Genomic DNA, 22212 nt, shown 5'->3' with positions numbered 1-22212 from the left:
CTTAGTCCTCAAGGTGATATCTTTGCTTTTTAATTCTTTAAAGAGATCTTTTGCACCCAATTTGCCCTTTTTGATTTCTTCACTGTTGCTTTTATGGGTGTTGATTGTGGATCCAAAGAAAATGAAATCCTTGACAACCTCAATCTTTTCTCTATTTATCATGACGTTGCTTATTGGTCCAGTTGTGAGGATTTTTGTTTTCTTTATGTTGAGGTGGAATCCAGCCTGAAGGCTGTGGTTTTTGATCTTCATCAGTAAGTGCTTCAAGTCCTCTTCACTTTCAGCAAGCAAGGTTGTGTCATTTGCATAACATAGGTCATTAATGAATCTTCCTCCAATCCTAATGCCCCATTCTTCTTCATACAGTCCAGCTTCTCAGATTAATTATTTGCTCAGCATACAGATTGAATAGGTATAGTGAAATGATACAACCCTGATGCACACCTTTCCTGACTTTACAACATGCAGTATCACCTCGTTTGGTTCAAATGACTGCCTCTTGATCTTTGCACAAATTCCTCATGAGCACAGTTGTGTTCTGCAATTCCCATTCTCTGCAATGTTATCCATAATTTGGTATGACTCACACAGTCCAATGCCATTTCATAGTCAATAAACACAGGTAAACATCTTTTGGGGATTCTCTGGTTTCAGCCAGGATCCATCTGACATCAGTAATGATGTCCCTGGTTCCATGTCCTCTTCTAAATCTGGCTTGAACTTCTGGCAGTTCCCTGTCCATATACTGCTGCAGCTGCTTTTGAATGATCTTCAGCAAAATTTTACTTGCTAAAATTAATGATACTATTCAATAATTTCCACATTTGGTTGGATCACCTTTCTTGGGAATAGGCATAAATATGCTTCTCTTCCAGTTGATTGGCCAGGTAGCTGTCTTCCAAATTTCTTGGCACAGAAAAATGAACACATCTAACACTGCATCCATTTGTTGAAACATCTCAGTTGGTATTCCGTCAATTCCTGGAGCCTTGTTTTCCGCCAATGCCTTCAGTGCAGTTTGGACTCCTTCCTTCAGTACCATTGTTTGCTGATCATATGTTACCTCCTAATATAGTTGAACATCAACCAATTATTTTTGGTATAGTGACTTTGTGTGTTCCTTCCATCTTCTTTTGACACTTCCTGCATTTTTTCATCTCCAGATCTTTGCACGTGTCATCATAATACTTTACTTTGTCTTCTCGAGCCTCCCTTTGAAATCTTCTGTTCAGCTCTTTTACTTCATTATTTTTTCCATTTGCTTTAGCTACTGATGTTAAACAGTAAGTTTCAGAGTCTCTTCTGACATCTATTTAGGTCTTCTCTTTCTCCCCTATCTTTTTAATGATCTCTTGCTTTCTTCAAGTATGATGTCCTTGATGTCATTCAGCAACTCGTCTTGTCTTCAGTCATTAATGTGAAATACGTCAAACCTCTTCTTGAGATAGTCTCTAAATTCAGGTGGGATATACTCAAGGTTGTACTTTGGCTCTCATGGAACTGTTCTAATTTTCTTCAGTTTCTAGTTGAAGTCATGTATGAGTAATTGATGGTCTGTTCCACAGCAGTCGGCCCTTGGCTTTGTTCTGACTAATGATATTGAGCTTTTTCATTGTCTCTTTCCCCAGCTGTAGTCCATTTGATTCCTGTGTATTCCATCTGGCGAAGTTCATGTGTATAGTCACCATTTATGTTGTGGAAAAAAGGCCCAGTTTGGCTTACTTTGTCACTCAACTCTTGTGCATTTCTTCCAAACACCCTCTCCAATGCCTCTTTCTTTCCTCCCTTTCTACCCCACAGCAATTTTGAGCCGCAGGGCCTCAGGCCACTTAGGAGCTGGGGACGCAGAACAGGTGCCCACTGGCTCGGTGCTGTCTGCACTTCTGCCTGGAGGCCAAGGCTGGCTCTGGTGACAGCTGGACATGGTCTCAGCAGCAACAGGAGTGAGCAGAGGGCTCAGGGCAGTCCTGCCCAGCTCCTAGGAGACCCTTCTCAAGGAAGCGGACACTCTAAAGCTGTTACTGTCATGCCTGCTGCCTCTTTAATGGGCAAAAGAATCAGACAGTAGATTTTTTAATACTGTCATAAATGTGAAATGTTGGGTAACAAGATAGTTGATAAGTGAAGAGTAGGATGGCTTTAACAAAGAGAAATTTATTCTGTAACATTTTAGGAGGCTAGAAGTCCAAATTCATGGTACCAACTCCAGGAGAAGGCTTCCTCTGTCAGCTCTGGGAGACGTCATCAATTTTCCCATCCTAGCAGATTCTCAGTGCACTTATCCTGGGTCCAATGGGCACACTCTGCTTCTGGAACTACTTTCTTGATGGTATGATGTCCCTATGTCTCTTTGCTCAATTCTCTCTTCTATATTTCAAAAGAAATTGGCTTAAAACACAACCTAATCTTGTAGATTGGGTCCTGCCTCATTGACGTAAGTGCCACTAACCCCAATTCATTAACATCATAGAGGTAGGATTTACAAACCATAGGAAAATCATATCAGATGACAAAATGGTGAACAATCAGACAATCCTGGGAATCAAGGCCTAGCCAAGTTGACATACATTTTTGGGTAGCATAATTCAGTCCATAATATAGATGATATATTTTTTTATACATGTATATATATATATATATCAGAAACCCTGATGTCCGTAGTGGTTAAGAGCTATGGCTGCTAACCAAAAGGTAGGCTATTCAAATCCACCAGGCACTTCTTGACTCCTTGGAAACCCTATGGTGCAGTTCCGGTCTGTTATATATATGATAAGTCACATAATTATCAAATTAAGAGAAGCATAATTTCCCCAGTTAGATAAACTGATTTTTTTTTTTCTACTTCTAACATCAAATAGGAGGCCTGGTGGTGTAGTGGTTAAAATACTCTCTGCTAACCAAAAGGTTGGCGTTCAAAACCACCAGCTGTTCCACAGGAGAAAGATGTGACAGTCTGCTTCTGTAAAGATTCATAGCCTTGGAAACCCTGTGAGGTTGCTATGAGTCAGAATTGACTCTATGGCAGTGGGTTTGGTTTCTTTTGGTTTAAAATCAAATAGGATTATGAGTCTTTACGTGCGGGACACCGATATACAGTATATTTAATAAAAGTCATGCATAAAATGCAAGCAAAATTTTTCATTAAGATTTTTATGACCATAGAAGTCAATGGCATTGTGCCAATGCTTAACTGAATGAAGATAATCTATAATGAACTAAAACTTACACATATTATTGGTGCACAAATTCATACAGCTACAGATATTGAAAGAGCTGTACAGACAAATTGTTAGTATGTCTATTAGATCAAACCTCTCATTGAAAAAATTGTCAACTGAAAATTGGTTATCTAGAAAATATATTCTTCAAACATGAGGATAAAATAAAAGAATTTTCAGATAAATAAAAGCTGAGTTAATTTTTCTGTACCAAAACAAATGCTAAAGGGTGTTCTTTGGGCTATAGGGAAACGTTACCATAGAGAAAGTCAGATCTACCATATTTTTAAACAAATCCCGTGCACCTTCCATGTTTGTTTGCCAACCACTCCCTCCCCTCACAAGGTATTTTCATAAGCACAACTATGTCAATTTTTTTAACATGTTGCTGTAAAAAAAATTAGCATAGTATGCTTACAAAAATATCTCATGAGGGGATGGAGTGGCTGGTAAAAACAAGTAGAAGGCAAGCATTATTTGCTTAAAAATACTGTCTAGGAAAAGTGAAAAGCATCAGAATGAGTAGATATATGTAAATATAAAAAATTTTCTTTTTTCTTATCTTAATTTTTTAAAATCAATTTTAATATGTAAAACAATAGTTATAACATTATATATTGTGGAGTTTATAATTTATGTATTATGTATAGCCATACCTCTAGGAAAACAGTCCATGTTCACTTGAAAAAAATGTATGTTCTATACTTTACGCAGATGTGCAGAAAGGAGAATGGGAATTGACTTCACAGCAATACTTTTCTGTTTGTTTGTTTTGAGTCAAATTATACGCTTAAACATTTTCCATTGTGATAAAAGGGTAAATATTAAGTTTAATTCGATCGTAATACATTAACAAAGCTGTAACATAGTACTAGCATCAAAAGCCATCTAAATTCACAAGGCGGAAAGGGAATCAAGATCAACCAACAGCTGATTCCTAGGAGAGAAAGGTCAGACATACCTCTAATCTCCAAACTTTTTACCAATTCTGACATCAGCTCTCCTCCCTCTCCCCACTGCACTCTCTACTTCCCTGATGCGTCTGATAATTAGTTATAATGGGCACACATAACTACAGACCATACTCACAGTGGTGGGGTTTATTAGGGAAGTAAAAGGATCAGGGTTAACTTGGAAGTAAGGAGAATAACTCACGAGACAAGATTTAGTTTGGCAATCAAGAGGGCTTCCAACCAAAATGACTCTCAGCTCCTTTTCAGCTGTGCCCACAGGTAGGCCCTTTGCTTAGGCCTACTGCCACTTGTCCCTTCCCAGGCCTGGCCTCTGCCACTGGTCCCCACTTGGAAAAGTGCTACAACTGCTTTGGCTGCATTAAATGACTGGAGGCACCCGCTCTGCCAGCAAGTCTTCTGCCCAAATGTGCTCAGCTTTCTCACTCTGTTGATCAGTGAGACCACTGCAGCAACCTTGTTTTGTGGGTCAGGAATCCCAATGCAGCCATCTGGCATGGTCTTCTTGTTCTTGCCACTCTTGTCTCTTGCACTGTCTTCTGTCGTCTCTAATGTTACAGCTATCTCTGGCTCCTGGGTCTAGAAGGTTCTCAGTGCAGGGACCCCAGGTCCAAAGGACATGCTCCTCTCCCAGTTCTTCTTGATGGTAGAGAGGTCCCCCTCAACCCATGCGGGACTAGGCCTTATAAGCCTGGGAGGATGACGAAAGTGACCAATCCCCTTGGTAGGACAAAGTTACCTAGATTGCATTGTGATAAGCATAACAATACAATGCCTTCAAGGATTTTACACACCTTATTTGGATAGTGAACTGTACAATTTCTGCAAGGGCTTTACACACCTTATTTGCATAGTAAACTGTCTAATTCCTTTGTAAGATTGTGGCCTAGCAAATCATGCTAGCAGAAGTACAAACCTAGGGCCAGAAAGGCCAAATATAAATATACTCGTTGCACTGCAAACCACCCCTTAACATTTTTTGGCCATGGGTTCTTATACATACTTAACATTTAGAGGGTTATTTCCCTTTCCCCATATATTTTACCAGTCCAAAACACTCAGCAACTATGTCTTCAGTAGGGCAAAAACTCCTCAGGTTTAGATCATTCAGGTACCAGGCACTCAGGTATTCTGCAGATGTTCATCTGATCTGGTCAGGCTTTCCAAAAGTCATTTAGTCTTCACTTTTTCTGGCTCTGACAAAATTTAACTAAGGAAAGATTATTCCCCTGCTCTGAGCCTCTCTCGAGGTACCAGCATAGCAAAACTTTTAAGGACTTTAGGTTTGGCCTCTGTACTCTGGTTCAGCAGTGCCTCTCTCTTAGTCCGCTCTTCCACAGTTACAGCTTCTACAATTACAATTTCAGTAATGACAGTTGCTTCTTTAGCAATCAATACTCACGGTTGAATCATATAACCATCTTCTCCCACCCTCTGTTCCCCAGATCCATTAGGAAAAGAGGAATCTATTCAGTGGGGATCCTCTCTCGTTCTCATTTTGAGTGTAAGCACACTCATGAAAGTGTATAAGCTAGCCACTTCGTGCCTTTATCTTCTCCCATTTTAGACAGCCAATGTTTAAATTGCCTATCCTATCAAACCAGTACTCTGAGGAGACAAGCATGTTCCTAGACCTGAAGATTCTTCTACTCTGGTTAGAATTTGGAGCATCTGCATCTATAAGCAAACTCCATTCCAGGGCAAGCCATCAAATGGCAGCAATCTATACACACTCATGGTGTCAAACATCTCTTTTCCCCATTCAGTCAGGGCCAGCTCATCCCTAGACTGCATGGCCTTGGTTAGTGGTACCAGCCTTAGGCTCAGTAAACCACACAACTCTCTGAACTTCAGGCTAGCCACTTTTTTTCTCTCTTTCTTATCCCTAGCTACCTGGGGCTAGGTTAATGGGTTGCAAAGAAACATGTCCAAACATAGGCCATCTTTTCATTGCTGCACCTCCCCCACTTCACTCATCTCGTGGACCCTGGTGGTCATCTCAAGTGAGTATGCCAGACTATCTACTCCCTGACTTCCATCATACATTTAGGTTTGTTTTACATCAGGTAGGAGAAACAGTACGTTTAGATAAACACATACATTTTTAATAATATTCAGATTTCATCTTCTCCACCACTTGAGAATCTTTTCATTCATATGCATATGAATTTGGGCCTCTTGCTAGGTAGAACCAGATGACCCTGGTCCCCTATAAATTATCTTGTTTAACCTGCTGGGCTTTCATGCCAAACCACTCCAGAGGCGGCTCTCTTATCCTCAATTTGCCTGCCTGATGCTTCAGTATAACAACTCTTACTTTCCTTTTAACAATTACAGATAACAGCAACCAAAGTAACCATTCAAGCATCAATAGCTTTACAGCCTGTTCATCCTTTCTCTTCCAAAGTCCCATGCTTCCATGAACCAGAAGCCATTGCAAAAAATCCCAGTTCTGACATCAACTGTAACATAGTGCTAGCATCAGAAGCCATCTAAATTCACAAGGGGGAAGGGGAATAAAGATCAGCCCAAAGATGATTCACATGAAGTAGAGGTCAGGCATACCTCTACTCTCCAACCTTTTTACCAATTCTGACACCAGCTGTCTTCCTCATGACAGTTCGTCAGGCAAGATCCCTTCCAACTCCAATAGCTATCAGTTCCTTCTCAGATGTACCCACAGGCAGATCGTTCATTTGGACCTACTGCTGCTGGCCTGCACCTCAGCCATGGCCTTTGCCACCAGCCTCCTCTTGACTTGCCCTATGCTGCTGGCCCCTGCTAAGGTAAATGCTACAGCTTTTTTTGGCTCTGCTGTTAAGTGACTGGATGTACCCTACTCTACCAGCAAGCCTCTTGCCTGAACACACCCAATTCTGTCACTCCATTGGCTACGAAGCCCACTGTTGCTGCCTAAATCCATGGGCAGGGAAGCCCACCGCAGCTGTGTTCCACTGGTTTCCTGGTTCTGGGTGCTCATGCTGCTCATGCCCTCAAGGAGGTTCTCAGTGCAGGAATCCCAGGTCCAAAGGACACAATCCACTCCTGGCTCTTCTTCTTGATGGTAGCAAAGTCCCCCTTAATTTCCACAGGACTAGTTTTTTTTTTTTTTTTTTTTTTTAGTCCTTATAAGCCTAGCAGGATGGCAAAATGAACCAATCTCCTTGGTAGGCCACAGTCACCAAATTGCATAGTAATACACCAATCTTTGCAAGGGATTTATGCACCTTTTTTTTTTTATTTGCATAGTAAGGTGTCCAATCCCTTTGCAGACCATGGTGTAGCAAATTATACTGGCAGAACTACAAACACACCAACTGCTCTGCAGGAGAAAGATGTGGCAGTCTATTTCCATAAAGAGTACAGCATTGGAAACTCTATGAGGCATTCTACCCTGTCCCATAGGGTTGCTATGAGTTAGAATTGGCTTGACAGCAATAGGTTTTTTTTTTTTTTAATTCAATCCATAACACCTACCTATATGTGGTCCACTAAAAAAATAGTTAAACTGAAAGGAAAAGGAAGATAAAAAGCATATCATGAAAATACCAAACCAAAAGCCAAACCCACTGCTGTCGAGTCAATTCTAACTCTTAGCCACCATATAGGGCAGGATAGAACTGTCCCACAGGGTTTCAAAAGCTGTAAATCTTTACGGGAGCAGACTGCCACATCTTGCAGCATGGCTGGTGGATTCAAACCATCAACCTTCTGGTTATTTTTCTAGTGCTTTAACCACTATGGCACCAGGGCTCCAACTATGCAAATACAAGCATAAGAAAACTGATATGACTATTAAATATTGGGCAAATTAGAATTCAAGATAAGATGTATTATCAGAAAAAGAGAGGGACCATTCATAAAATAACTGGTCAATTCATTAGGAAGATGTAAGTATTGTAAATGTCAAAACATATTAAGCAAAAGCGAACAAAACTAAAAATAAAATTAGACAAGTCATCAGTCATAGGTGAAATTTTTAATACCTGCCATCACAACTGAGGGAGCCCTGGTGGTGCAGTGGTTAAGTGTTTGGCTGCTAACAAAAAGGTCAGCAGTTTGAATCTACCAACTGCTCCTTGGAAACCCTATGGTGCAGTTCTACTCTACTACTACTCTGTCCTATATGATCGCTATGAGTCAGAATTGACTCAGTGGCAATGGGTTTTTGGTTTATCATAATTGATAGAACAGGTAGGCAATCATATAGAATATATGAAAGATTTTATCATTTCAGAGTTTATAGTTGATTTATGAAATATGACTCCCCAAAACTACAAGATACACATTCTTCTCAAGTATACTTGGAATATTTGTCAAGATGGATTCATTCTTCTCTCCGCTTCTCCACCATCGTGGTATGTACAACTGCCTCCTATCCTCTTCATGTCTTCTCTTAAGACTTTCAGCATCAAGAGGTTCCTGACCAAGAAACAAAAGCAGAATCATCCCATTCTCCAGTGGATTTGAATGAAAACCGGTAATAAAATCAAGTACAATTCAAAGAGGCGATATCAGAGAAGAACCAAGTTGGATATATAAGGAGTCACACATATGATGGCACACGTATTAGCACTCTGTCAAGTTCACTAGCATCTTATCATATTAAGTTGAAAATTTCACCACTGTCTGAACAATTGAACATGTTGTATTGGGAAAATTCTGGTTTAGTCCTTTGTTTTTATACTTCCACTTTAATAGGCTGATTCAGTAATATACATATGAAACATTTTGTTTGAAAAAAAAAGATGCATTCATTCCTGGGGAACAAAATAAGTCTTAACAAATTTTTAAAGTTTTGAATTTTACAAAGTTATTTTCTATGACTATAATCAAATTAAATTAGATGCTAATAACACTAAGATACCTGGGAAACACTCAAATATTTAGAAACTAAACAGCATACCTCTAAGTAACATATGGTTCACAAAAGGAAAAAAAAAGAAAAATTAGAAAATATTTCAACTAATTGTTAATAAAATTTAAAAAGTGTTGAAATTTTTAGAACTCATAATAATCAGACCATGGGGCAAAATTTATATCTTTAAATACTTCTATAGGAAGAAAAAGGCTTAAAATCAATGATGTAATACTTACCTCAAGAATCAGGGAAAAAAAAAAAAACAGCAAAGAAAACCCAAAAGAAATAAAAAGAAGGAAATAAAAATGGTAAGAAAATAAATTAATAAAATGAAACCATGGCGGGGGGGAGAGAAAAATTGGTTGCTTGAAAAAGTTAATATTATTGATTAACCCTAGGAAAACTGATCTATTAACGAGATCAGAAACACTAATTATCACTATAAAGAATATAAGAACTACCTCTTCAGGTCCTACTTGCATTAAAAAGCATAAGAAATGTTATGAATTTCTTTGAGGCTAAATTTGATGGCATATATGAAGTGGACATACTCTTTGAAAAATTCTACTCACTAAAATTGATGAAAAAGGAATAGAAAATCTGGCGTCCAATATTTATTAAATAAGTTGATTTTGTAATGTATATTTTTACAACAGCAACAAAAAGAGCAGCTGTTGAGGCTGCTATGCACAACTAAACACCTCATGGGATTTGATTTCTTGGTTTGGAGGCTTAGGGTCATGGTTTCATGGGATATCTCAGTTAATTGGCCTAATATCCTGATTAGTGTTTCTGTTTTACCTCCATATTCTTTGGGTAGTGCCTGGGGTCGTAAAAGATTGCAAGTGGCCATTCAAGGTAAAATAATTTGTCTCTGTTTGCCTGCAGCAACAGGGAAAAAAGGAGAATCAGGAATACGAGGAGGAAATGGAATCTGTGGTCAGTTGCCTCTGTGAACAGCTGCATCTTTGCTATAAGACGAGAAGAACTGGATGGTGACCCTCTACCATTATTGAACATTTTGATCAAAGATTCTATAGAAAAATTTTCAACAAAAGGAGGAAAAATGAAGTACAAAATTTCAAATTCTCATGGAATCCAGACTTTCTGGAGCCATCGAGGCTGGATGAGCTCCTGAAACAATTGCCCTGAGATAATCTCTAAACCTTAAGCCAAAAATACCCCTGAAGTCACCTTTAAACCAAACAATAGTTAGCTTAACTAATAAAGTACGTCTGACTTGAGCATTGTGTTCTTTTAAAGAACAATCTATGTGAGATCAAATTGACAGCAGGAACTTTAAACCTTAGACAGGAAGTTTCGGGGACAATGGGTTTATGCTAACGGGGAGGAATAACTCTGAAAAGGAGAGCGATAATGGTTGCACAGCTTGAAGGATATTATCAATGTCACAGAATTGTACAGGTAGAAATTGTTGAATTGCTGTATGTTCTGCTGCATATATTTTCAGCAACAAAAATAAGTAAATAAAATAAATTATAATTAGAATAAAAATAAAAGAACGGGGCGGGGGGGGACCTTCCCAAATAGAAATTCCAGGCCCAGTTTATTTCACTAGTAATTTATATCAAAAATTTAGGGAAGAACTAACTCTCAAACTCTTTTATGAAAGGAGGACAGAACACAACCTGACTTTTTTTTTTAGGAAGCCAGCATAGCCCTGATACCAAAACGTAACAGACATTTAAGAAAGGAAAATGACAGACCAATGTCTCTGATGAATATAGACAAAAAGGTCTTTTTAGAAAGTCAGGAAATCCAACCCAGCAATATATAAAAAAAGATCACACATGATGATCAAGTGTAGTTTACTTCAGAATATAAGGTTAGTTCAGCATTTTAATCTCAACAAAATCAGAAAAAGCATTAAAAGAAAAAAAATTCAACAGCCAATCATATATGAACTCTCAGAAAACTTGGAATAAAAAGCTCTCCCTTATCTGTTAAAAGGTATGTATAAAAAATCTACAAATTTTACATATGGAGTGATTTTCTTATGATATTGAGGGGAATAAAAAAAAATTACCACTTTTACATTTCAGCATTGTACTAGAGGTCTGTATCAGTAAAATTAAGAAAAAAAAAGAAAAGGAGAAAATTTAGAAAGGAAAATTTAAAATTGTCTTTATTCAAAGACAACACAATTTTAGTTTAAAAATTCCTTAATAATTACCTTAGTTATCTAGTGCTACTATAATAGAAATACCACCAGTGATGGCTTTAATGAACAGACATTTATTCTTCCGCAGTCTAGTAGGCTAGAAGTCCAACCAAATTCACTGTGTCAGCTCCGAGGGACAGCTTTCTATCTGCCGGCTCTGGAGGAAGGTTCTTGCCATCAGTCCTCCCCTGGTCTAGCAGCTTCTTTGCACAGGAACCTTGGGTCCAAAGAACACGCTCTGCTGCCAGCGCTGCTTTCTTGGTGGTACGAGGTCCCGTTGTGTCTCTGCTCGCTTCTCTCTTTTATGTCTCAAAGGAGATTGACTTAAGACAAAATCTAATCATATAGATTGAGTCCTGCCTCATTAACATACCTGTCATTAGTCCCATCTCATCAACATCATAGAGATAGGATTTACAACACATAGGGAAATCACATCAGATGACAAAATGTTGAATAACCATTAATCAATAATCAATACTGGGAATCACGGCCTAGCCAAGTCAACAGATATTTCTGGGGGACACAATTCAATCGATGACAATAATTTACAGAAATACATTTATAAATAATACAAGAATTTTGCAATGTTTCAGGAAATAATGTCAATAAAAAAAATCAAGTATACTTCCATAAAATAGTAGTAAACCATTTGAAATTGAAATTAAATATATAGTAGCTGCAATATCAAGAAACATAAAAAATTAGGCATAAATTTAACAAAAGATGTGAAAAATTCCTCTACACTTAAACCTACAAAATGTAGTTTAGATAAATTTAAAACACCTCATGTTCATGAGTTGGAAGTTTTAACACTGTTAAGATGTCAAGTTTCCACAATTTGATCTACAAAATCAATGTTATCCCAAAGTCCAGAATATTAAAAAAAGTCATTTCTTCATAAAATTAATGTGGAAATTAAACATTTTAAATAAATAAAATATTCTTGTAAAGTAAGAATACAGTGTGAAGACCCACACTACATGAATTCAAGAAACATTACAGAGCTACAGCAATTAAAACAGGCTGTTAAATGGCATACAGAAAGGCGAAAGATTAACGGAATATAATAAAATCCAAGAATAGGCCCAAATATATAGGATTTATTGATTTTTTTTTACAAAATCAGCGAATAATTCAAGGGGAAAAGAAAATCTTTTCAACAAATGGTATTTGAAAACTGTGTATCTGTACAGAAAAAAAATGAACCTCAAGTCATATATCATAAAGAAAAATACCATACTTACATGAAAATTAAATTGATATTATATTTACAAAGCTGAAACAAAAGCAAAAACTATTGGAGTTCTCAAAAAACAAAAATGAGGATATCTTTAAAATCTGGTAATGGGAAAATATTTCAAATCTTTAACCTTAAAGGGAAAATAAAAGATGCATTTTATGAAGATGCATCTACAAACTAAGGAATGCCAAGAGATGCCTGGGGTTACCACAATTTGAGAGACTGGGAAGGAAATTTCTCTTGAGGGGACAGAGAACAGACTTGCCGATGCTCTGAATTCAAACTCTTTTACTCCAGAACTGTGAGACAAAACATTTCTCTACCTTAAAGCCACTCATTCTGTAGTATTTTGCTATGGCAGCCCTAGGAAACTTAGATGCCACTAAATGATAAAGTTCAAAATTGGAGGAGAGTGTTGATGAAAAGTTAGGGCAACTGCAGCTCTCATACATGTTTGCTGGGAGTGTAAAATGGTCCAGCCTTTTTGGTCAAGTTGCCAATTTATTAAGTTAAATATTTACTTGCCCTAAAACCAACCAGTTGCTGCGGAGTAGACTCCAACTCATGGTAACTCCATGTGTGTTAGAGTAAAACTGTGCTCCATAGGGTTTCCAATGGCTGACTTCTTTTTAGGATAGGCCATCGAGCCTTTTCTCTGAGGTGCCTCTTGGTGGACTTGAATCTCCACTCTTCAGTTATCAGATGAGCCATTCCTTTCCTATGTGTTTACTCCAGAGAAATAATTTTCTTTTACTTTCACAATAGATTTTTACTGGGATGTTTATAGGAACTTTATTCGTAAAAGCCCAAACTGGAAACAATCAAGACATTCCATTAACAGAAGACTAGATAAAAAAAAAAAAAAAAGTGGTATTTTTAAACAATGAAATATTACTCAGTAGTAAAAAGATTGAGTTACTGATACCACAGCATGACTACATCTTGAAAAAAAAAAAAAAATGGTGAGCCAAAGAAGCCAGTTGCAAGTCAATGCTTACTGCTTGTTGGTCTTTACATGAAGTTCAAGGCTAGACAAAACTTTCAAGTCTTTGACTTAAAAGAAATCTGATAACACCGTTAAAATTGATACATAATATTTTCACCTAATTCAAAAGTCTCCGTCTATAGTCAAAAAGTGTCAGCTGGCTTTTTTTTAAAGCCTTCAGTCTTTAGCTAGTTTAGGTAACTCTGGTGACAATTGGAGAAAGTTTTCTTACAAAGATATTGATGCAACTAGGACCTAACTCTCAAAGAGTATTTTCCTACTGATTTCTTTTCAAGAGAGTTTGTTAATCACAAAATAATGTCATTTTGGCGCCTGTCCATCAGCTGATTTTAAATAGTTCAACATTATGTCAGGCTCACCATACTCCTAAATAACTGCGTATTGGGTTGGCAGGAGATGATTACATAGTTTTGACCACCAGAATACTGGAGGATGTCAGCCAAAAACAAATATTTGATTTTTGGCATCATTAGGGCAGTAATTAAATATCATTTTCTGTTTCTTTTGGAACTTGTTCTAGAATTAAAAATGAGATAATATCACCTACAGGAAGATGCTTATATTCCTATTTTTATGACAAGTACATACACAGTATATTTAAAAACTAAATCAAAATTTTGATCTAGAAGTTAAAAATTTAAGAGGGTTCTGACTTATTCCACTTGGACTACACACGCTGTCCAATACCTAAACTAATAAAATATTTTAATCATTCTTATGTATTTCCTTCTTCTTGCCATGAGTTAAGTGCAACATTTACATATTGAATAAGAAAATAATGTCTTGAGGTTTTTTATTGTCAAAGAAAACAGCAACAATAAGAACAACAGAAGAAGTGATGCCTGAATGGCGTAAGTCTTTTTTTTTTTTTTAACTGTTTCTGAAGCAATCATGAAAAATAAACTAGGGTTCAAATAAGGCCAAGAACCTGTGGTGGTCTGGCTTTTAGTAAGATCACAATGCTTTTAACAGCGTATTCTTTCCTTCTCACACAGTAGCAATAACTACCTCTGGATATTTTAAAGTCCACATTATGTGTTTACATCTTAGAGCATTTCTCATTTTCCAAGTGAAACAGTCATCTTGGGCTTGACCCGGCAGGCTTTACTCCAGCAATGTTCCCCTAGAAGCCCTTAATGACTTCAATAAGAGCTATAGAACTGGACCCCACAAGGAGCGTTCCCACTTGTGAGCTAGAGAAGAGGTTAGCTATAAAGCAGACATGCGTGTGAATGAAACAGTCCACACCAAAGTTGCATTTATTTTAAGATTATTTTTGACCCCTAAATCTAACTTACTTTTATAAATAGTAGAAGTAGATACATACCAAACACCTAATAAATGACTAAACTGTAGCACGTCAAAGCTTCAGCTCAAAGCATTTAAACACTAGTGGATTTTAACTAGTAGGAAAGAAAGGAAAATTTACATCTTCAACCTCAAGTAAGATAAACTGGTAGCACTCCAACTCTAGCCTCTGTACTATGATTTAAAGGATCAAAACCTGACCTTATTTTATACACATTTTCTCCTTGGCCAAAAGGTTTTGCAAAAGCTGATGTCACTTATTTATTCATTCATTTCTCTCTCCCTCTCTTTCACACACACACACACACACATATATGTATATAATTTTTTTTTCCTTTCTTCTATGTACCAGAAACTGTTCTAGGTGCTGTGAGTACAGTGAGGAATAAAACAGGCAAAGTCCTTGTCCTCATGGAACTTACATTTTAGGAGGAGAGATGGAACCTCCCCCTTCAATAAATATATAAATTCAAAGAGTGAAGTACTGTCTCATAAGATGATTATTTATAGAGGACATAAATGAAGCACAGAAGAAAACCAAGAACAATCTGCAGGTAAAGTATTCAATGAAGAGAAAATAAAAACTACAAATATCTTGATGTGAAACAATTTTGATACATAAAAAGAGCAGCCAATAAATCAGAGTGGTTACGATGTAGTGAACAAGGAGGAAAGTGGTAGATGTGTTCAGAGAGGAGTCAGTGAACAGGCTGTAGATGAGTTTCTAGGTTATAGTAAAGAATATGGAGTTTCTTTTAAAGAAGATGAGAAGTGATTAGAGTCTTGAGAGGAGAGTGAGATGGCTTGATCATTATGGCTGCTGTGTAAAGAAATGACTCTAAGAGGCAAGAGTAAAAGCAGAAATGCCAATTAAAAGTTCTATCAGTGCAGAAAATTAGAATGGTTTTTAAGTCTTTTAAACATGAAGAAATTTAATGGAGGGAATTAGGAGCTTACAAATCCCTTGTAGTGATTAGAAGTATGAGCCAATAGCTTGGCTTCAGAAATGACTACCACACGATACCAGAACCGTTTAATTAGTGAATCTGCCAATTTTGAAGGCACAACAGGAACTCCTGAGTTAAGAATTTAGTCCCATAGCTGTGATTCAGGAATCAGAAAGCTAGACTTAAGATGTTACTTGTTGTCATGCATGGTGCCACAAATGGCTTTCAGTACCCAGAAACCTGGAGAATGACTCTAAAATGCTACTGAAGACAAAGCTCAATTTTTATAACATTGCTAGCTGTGAGGCAGGTGTGGGGGAGAGAGCCAATGATTCAAGAGGATAGCCTCTGCTTTACTTCTTCCTTGCAAATTTTGAGCAAGCCAATCTAATTGCAAAAGCAAATTCACACTTAAGAAGCTTAGATGCAAAGGAGCCTGGAAAATGTAGTTTGGGAAAGCAGTCTAGAATAAGAATACAATGAAAGTGGAAAAAGCCTGTCCACATTACAGTAGCCTGCGGGAGAGATAATGGTGGTTTGGACAGAGGAGAGGGGTAGAGGAAGTAAAGAGAAATAGTGAGATTCTGGATAAATTTTAAGATAGAGCTAAAAGAGCTTTATGATGGATTGAATGTGGGATGTAAGGGAAAGAGTGAAGTCAAGGTTGGTTCCCAGTTTTTGGCCTAACTGAATGAATAGTGATCATTTACTGAGGTGGGCAGTGATGAGAGGAGAAAGCAAGTCAGGAGTTCTACCCTGGTCATTTCAAGTTTGAAATACCAATAATTAGATAAAAGAGAGTTGAACAAATCTAGAGATCAAGGAGAAATATATTTGAGTATCATCTGCCAGGAATGACATTTAAAGTCATGCCAGGATGGAATCACTTTGAGAATGTGACTAAAGAAGAGAAGGAAGCTGAGGGCAAAACCCTGTAGCAATCTAACAGTGAGAGAGAAGTGAAAGAGGTGGATCACTGAGTAGGGATAGCCAGCGGGGAATGGCAACTCAAGAGATTGTAGTGTACAAGAAGTAAGTTAATAAATTATTTCAAGAAGGAGGGAATGATCAACTGTCAAACACTGCTAAGAAGTTAAAAAAAAAAAAAAAAGTGTTAATTAAGAAATGGAAGAATCTCCAGTTCAGTCAATCATTTAGCTAGTGAGGAATAGAAGGGCTGTAATTCAGCTGGGAGATTGGAGTTTTAAACAAGATAGATTGAATTTTAATCATAGAATGTGATCAACAAGTTTTAGAATATGTCATTAAGGGGTAGAAAAGGGAATTAATGGAATAAAGATGAAAACAGAGACTAGAGAAAAGGAATATCATGTAAATATCCTCCATACTCCTTAACTGACTTCCTAATAATTTGTTTCAAAGGTAAAAGTATTTACAACAATAATAAAATAAAATATCACATCTAGTTTTATGAAGGCTGTGAATTTGTTCATCCAGCCATCCTAGGATATTTGTTGAAAACTTACTATCTTGAGGAAACTTTAAAAAAATTATATGTAATGGCTACTCAGTAACAAAATACTGGTATTTTAGAAGATGGATAAGGATATATAATTGTGGGTTATAATTTTTAGTATTGTTTACCATTCTATTCTGAGGAAATATTTCCAAATAAATAACTTCTGATTGATTAACAATAATAATTAACATTAGCTTAGAATTTTATAGATTGTGTAATCTCATTTCATCCTCATGATCTTCCATAATATTTTTTTTTTAACTATCCATAATCTATGGATAAAGAAACACAGGGTAAAGATGTTTTGACATTTGTCTAAGGTTATAAAAAAAAAAGCACTAAATAATTAGTAGGTAGACATTAAGCCTTTTGAATCCAAAACTCAACCCCATCAATGACGCGTCCTTGCCTCATCTGTAACTATGATTCACTATTCACCATGGTTTACTAGGAGAGTGGTGGTAGGTGAGTGTGAGTAGGGGGAGAGTAGAAAATATTTGGAGTTATATTGTGCTTATATAGTCCCTGTTTACATTTATCTAAATTTGGTATATTCAGCCACTTTGATGTCATTGAAAAATAGCTGCCATGAGAAATTGTGATAAGAAAGTGTTTTGGAAAAAAGCCAAATGATAGTAAATGTTGAAGGAAGAAAGGAATGAAACAACGTCCACAGAGTTAGTGTCTTGGAGACTATTGTCAATGAATGTTGGTTTCTGTAGTTGTTCCTTTTAAACCAGAGGTTTCATGTTCACTGTGGTTCTCAAGTGATATGTTTTTCTTACATGATTTGGAAGCTGGAAGAAAAAGACACTTAAAGGTCTGTTAAAACCCTTTGATTTTTATGATCTTGGGGAAATACCATAACAGATTAAGATAATGAATTTCTGCTTTAGAAAATTATTTTGATATACATTAAGATGCTGTTGGGGACATATACAAGAGCAGAGATAAGAGAGGAAATGTTTAAGGCAAAAGTGGTGTGGATAGTCTTTATTCTAGAGACTCAGCCTAAGAGTATTTCCTTTGTTTCCATTACAAACTACATTTTTAGCATCATCCCTCAAAGCCAGAGACCTGAGGTTGAATAAAAGCTGCTGCAATGATGCTTGATATAGTAAGAACGACCTGTGTGGATGACCGCACAATCAAATTTGCTTGAATTGTAAATGGTCAATTGTAAAGAAACAAAATAATAACAGAAGTTTTGTAATAGCGTATACTTGATAGAATTGACTACTATTTAGGACATACACTTCATAACATTTATCATTTTCTAGTCACTTTGATAAAATATGGAAACCCTGGTGGCACATGGTTAAGTGCTATGGCTGCTAACCAAAATGTTGGCAGTTCAAATCAACCAGGCACTCCTTGGAAACTCTATGGGGCAGTTCTACTCTATCCTATAGGGTCTCTATGAGTCAGAATTGACTTGACGGTAATGGGTTTGGTTTTTTTGATAAAATATATGAGAATGAATTTTTTATCTGTTTTGAAATTTTCTTTGTCATCCATAAAATCAGAAATATTACATTTACAGTTTGAAATAATTGAGTTTATAAAATTTGATTCTTAAAAATCTGTGCTTCTCAATATATTTTGATCTGTGTTCATTCACTCATATATTCAATAAATGGTTAGAGAGAACTGGTTATATGTTGGATATCATGATAGGCACTATGAAGAAAACAATAAAGATGGATATAGTCATATAAATTAAATTTTAAGTTCTAGTTTGGCATAAGATGTAGAATTTTTCTAAGAATGCCTAGTAGTTTTTAGAACCCACAATTTCATGCGATCATCAGATAGGGAGGTAAGGTCCCATTAATTCCTAAATCGTCACATTTCCAAGCAATGACCTTGTCGATCATAAGAAATTCAGTCTTTAATGGAATGAAATAGTCAAAAAATTTCTTCATGACTCCAGTTGTGCTTAAATACACCACACAGCAGTACTGGCCATTGCCTATCATTACAGTCAGCCTAGCCAGTACTCTAGAGGTCTATCTCCTCACAATATCATTGAAGAACAGTTTATAGACTGATATGTTTTCCCAGTCACCATTATCATAACCATATGTCAGAAAGGCCAGCCTATATTAAATTATGGAATTGATTTACTGGGACCTCATTGATGAAAGATTCTTATTTGAGCCCTTGCACAATGCGTCAGAATGTTCTTTCTTTCTGTGTTATACTCTCCTTTATATGTGTATTTGTGTTCAAGTTCTTAGTGGCAGAGAACAGAATCTATTGTAACTAGTTTAATCAAGAAGGTGCTAGTTAAAATATATTAGATAACATACAGCTAGTGGGAAGGTTCGAGGAATAAGCATTAGGCTAAGCTTTCAGGAACAACTCTCAAAACAGTATTACAGAACTAGTAAAGGAACAACCACCACTGACAACCCCTAAACCACACTACGTCTGTCATTACCAGTGGTTGTTAAGAATACACACAGCAAACATAAACCAATTCATTTCTACATGTAAAATTCAGTGACTGGCTAAATTCTTTGAGTTATGCAACAATTCTCACCCTCCTTTACTGAGTTGTTCCTCCCTCATTAACAAGCTCACTGCCCCCTAAGATTCCTCTCTAATAATCTTTCAAGTTGTTTCTCTCAATTTTATCCCTTATAAATAATTTGTAGAAGAGCATAATGCTCAAGGCAGTTTTTTTTTTTTTTTTACTAGTTAAACTCAACTGTTGTTTGGTTTTAAGAAGACTTCAGAGGACATTTTTAAAAAATACACTTGCAAAAACGTTCTTCCATCCTTTAGGTTGTTTCTTCACTTTCTTTTTTAATTTTTACTGTGCTTTAAGTGAAAGTTTACAAATCAAGTCAGTCTTTCATACAAAACTTTATATACACTTTGCTATATACTCCTTGGAAACCCTGGTGGCGTAACGGTTAAGTGCTACAGCTGCTAACTAAAAAGGCTGGCAGTTTGAATCCACCAGGCACTCCTTGGAAACTCTATGGGGCAGTTCTACTCTGTCCTATTGAGTCACTATGAGTCGGAATGGACTCAACAGCAACAGGATTATATATGTATATATATACTCCTAATTGCTCTCCCCCTAATAAGACAGCACATTCCTTCTCTCCACCCTGTATTTCCATATCCATTCAGTCAGCTTCTGTCCCCCTCTACCTTCTCATCTCCCCTCCAGACAGGAGCTGCCCAGATAGTCTCATGTGTCTACTTGATCCAAGAAGCCCACTCCTCACCAGTATCATTTTCTGTCTTGTAGTCCAGTCCAATCCCTGACTGAAGAGTTGGCTTCGAGAATGGCTCCTGTCTTGGGCTAACAGAAGGTCTGGGGACCATGACCTCCAGAAAAACTCTGGTCTCAGTCAGACCATTAAGTCTGGTCCTTTTATGAGAATTTGGGGTCTGCATCCCACTGCTCTCCTGCTCCTTCAGGAATTCTCTGTTGTGCTCCCTGTCATGGCAGTCATCGGTTGTAGCTGGGTACCATCGAGTTCTTCTGGTCTCAGGCTGATGTGCTCTTTGATTTATGTGGCCCATTCTGACTCTTGGGCTCATAATTACCTTGTGTCTTTGGTGTTCTTCATTCTCCTTTGCTCCAGGTAAGTTGAGACAAATTGTTGCATCTTAGACGGCCACTTGCTAGTGTTTAAGACCCTAGATGCCACTCTCCAAAATGGGATACAGCATGTTTTCTTAATAGTTTTTATTATGCCAGTTGACCTAGATGTCCCCTGAAACCATGGGCCCCAAACCCCGTTCCTGCTACTCTGGCCTTCGAAGCGTTCAGTTTATTCAGGAAACTTCTTTGCTTTTGGTATAGTCCAGTTGTGCTGACCTCTCCTATATTGTGTGTTGTCCATTTCTTCACCTAAATTAGCTCTTATCTACTATCTAATTAGTGAATTCCCCTCTCCTTCCTACTCTCCCTCCCGCCTCTTGTAACCATCAAAGAATATTTTCTTCACTGTTTACACTATTTCTTGACTTCTTGTAACAGTGTACTCATACAATATTTGTCCTTTTGCAACTGACTAATTTCACTTTGCATAATGCCTTCCAGTTTCCTCCATGTTCTGAAACATTTCATAGATTCATCGTTGTTCTTTTCTTTATCAATGCATAGTATTCCATTGTGTGAATATACCATAATTTATTTATCCATTCATCTGTTGGTGGGTACCTTGCTTGGTTCCATCTTTTTGCTCTTGTAAACAGTGTTGCAATGAATATGGGTGTGCATATACCTGTACGTGTGATAGCTCTCACTTCTCTACGATATATTCCTAGGAGTGAGATTGCTGGATCATATGGTAGCTGTTTCTAGCTTTTTGAGGAAGCACCAAATCGATTTCCAAAGTGGTTGTACCATTTTACATTCCCACCAGCAGTGTGTAAGTGTTCTGTGTTTCTCCACAGCCTCTCCAACATTTATTATTTTGTGTTTTTTGGATTAATGCCTGCCTTGAATTTTTTTTGTTGTTGTTGTTGGAGTGAGATGGAATCTCATCATAGTTTCGATTTGCATTTCTCTAATGGCTAATGAACATAAGCATTTCCTCATGTATCTATCTCTTAGCTACCTGAATATCTTCTTTAGTGAAGTGCCTGTTCATATACTTTGCCCTTTTTTTAATTGGGTTATTTACCTTTTTGTTGTTGAGTTTTTGCAGTAACAAGTACATTTTAGAGATAAGCTGCTGATTGGAGATGTCATAGCTAAAAACTTTTCCCCAATCTCTAGGTAATCATTTTACTCTTTTACTGAAGTCTTTGGATGAGCATAGGTGTTTGATTTTTAGGAGCTCCCAGTTATATAATTTCTCTTTTGCTGTTTTTGCAGTTCCAGTAATGTTTTGTACACAGTTTATGCCATGTATTAGGGCCCCTGGTGTTGTTACTATTTTTTCTTCCATGAACTTTATCATTTTAGATTTTATATGTAGGTCTTTGATACATTTTGAGTTGATTTTTGTGCGTGGTGTGAGGTATG

General features: G+C 37.0%; 1 pseudogene; it reads left to right on the top strand.

Moving 5' to 3' along the window:
- The first annotated feature begins 8539 nt into the window (after nucleotides 1–8539).
- LOC126058886 (60S ribosomal protein L39-like) lies at nucleotides 8540–8731 on the top strand (annotated as a pseudogene).
- The last annotated feature ends 13481 nt before the right edge of the window (nucleotides 8732–22212 follow it).

This window comes from Elephas maximus, chromosome 15 (genome assembly GCF_024166365.1).
Source record: "Elephas maximus indicus isolate mEleMax1 chromosome 15, mEleMax1 primary haplotype, whole genome shotgun sequence".
Classification (NCBI taxonomy): Eukaryota; Metazoa; Chordata; class Mammalia; order Proboscidea; family Elephantidae; genus Elephas; species Elephas maximus.
Note: the sequence above shows the minus strand (reverse complement) of the source record. Positions and strands in the feature narration are given on the sequence as shown.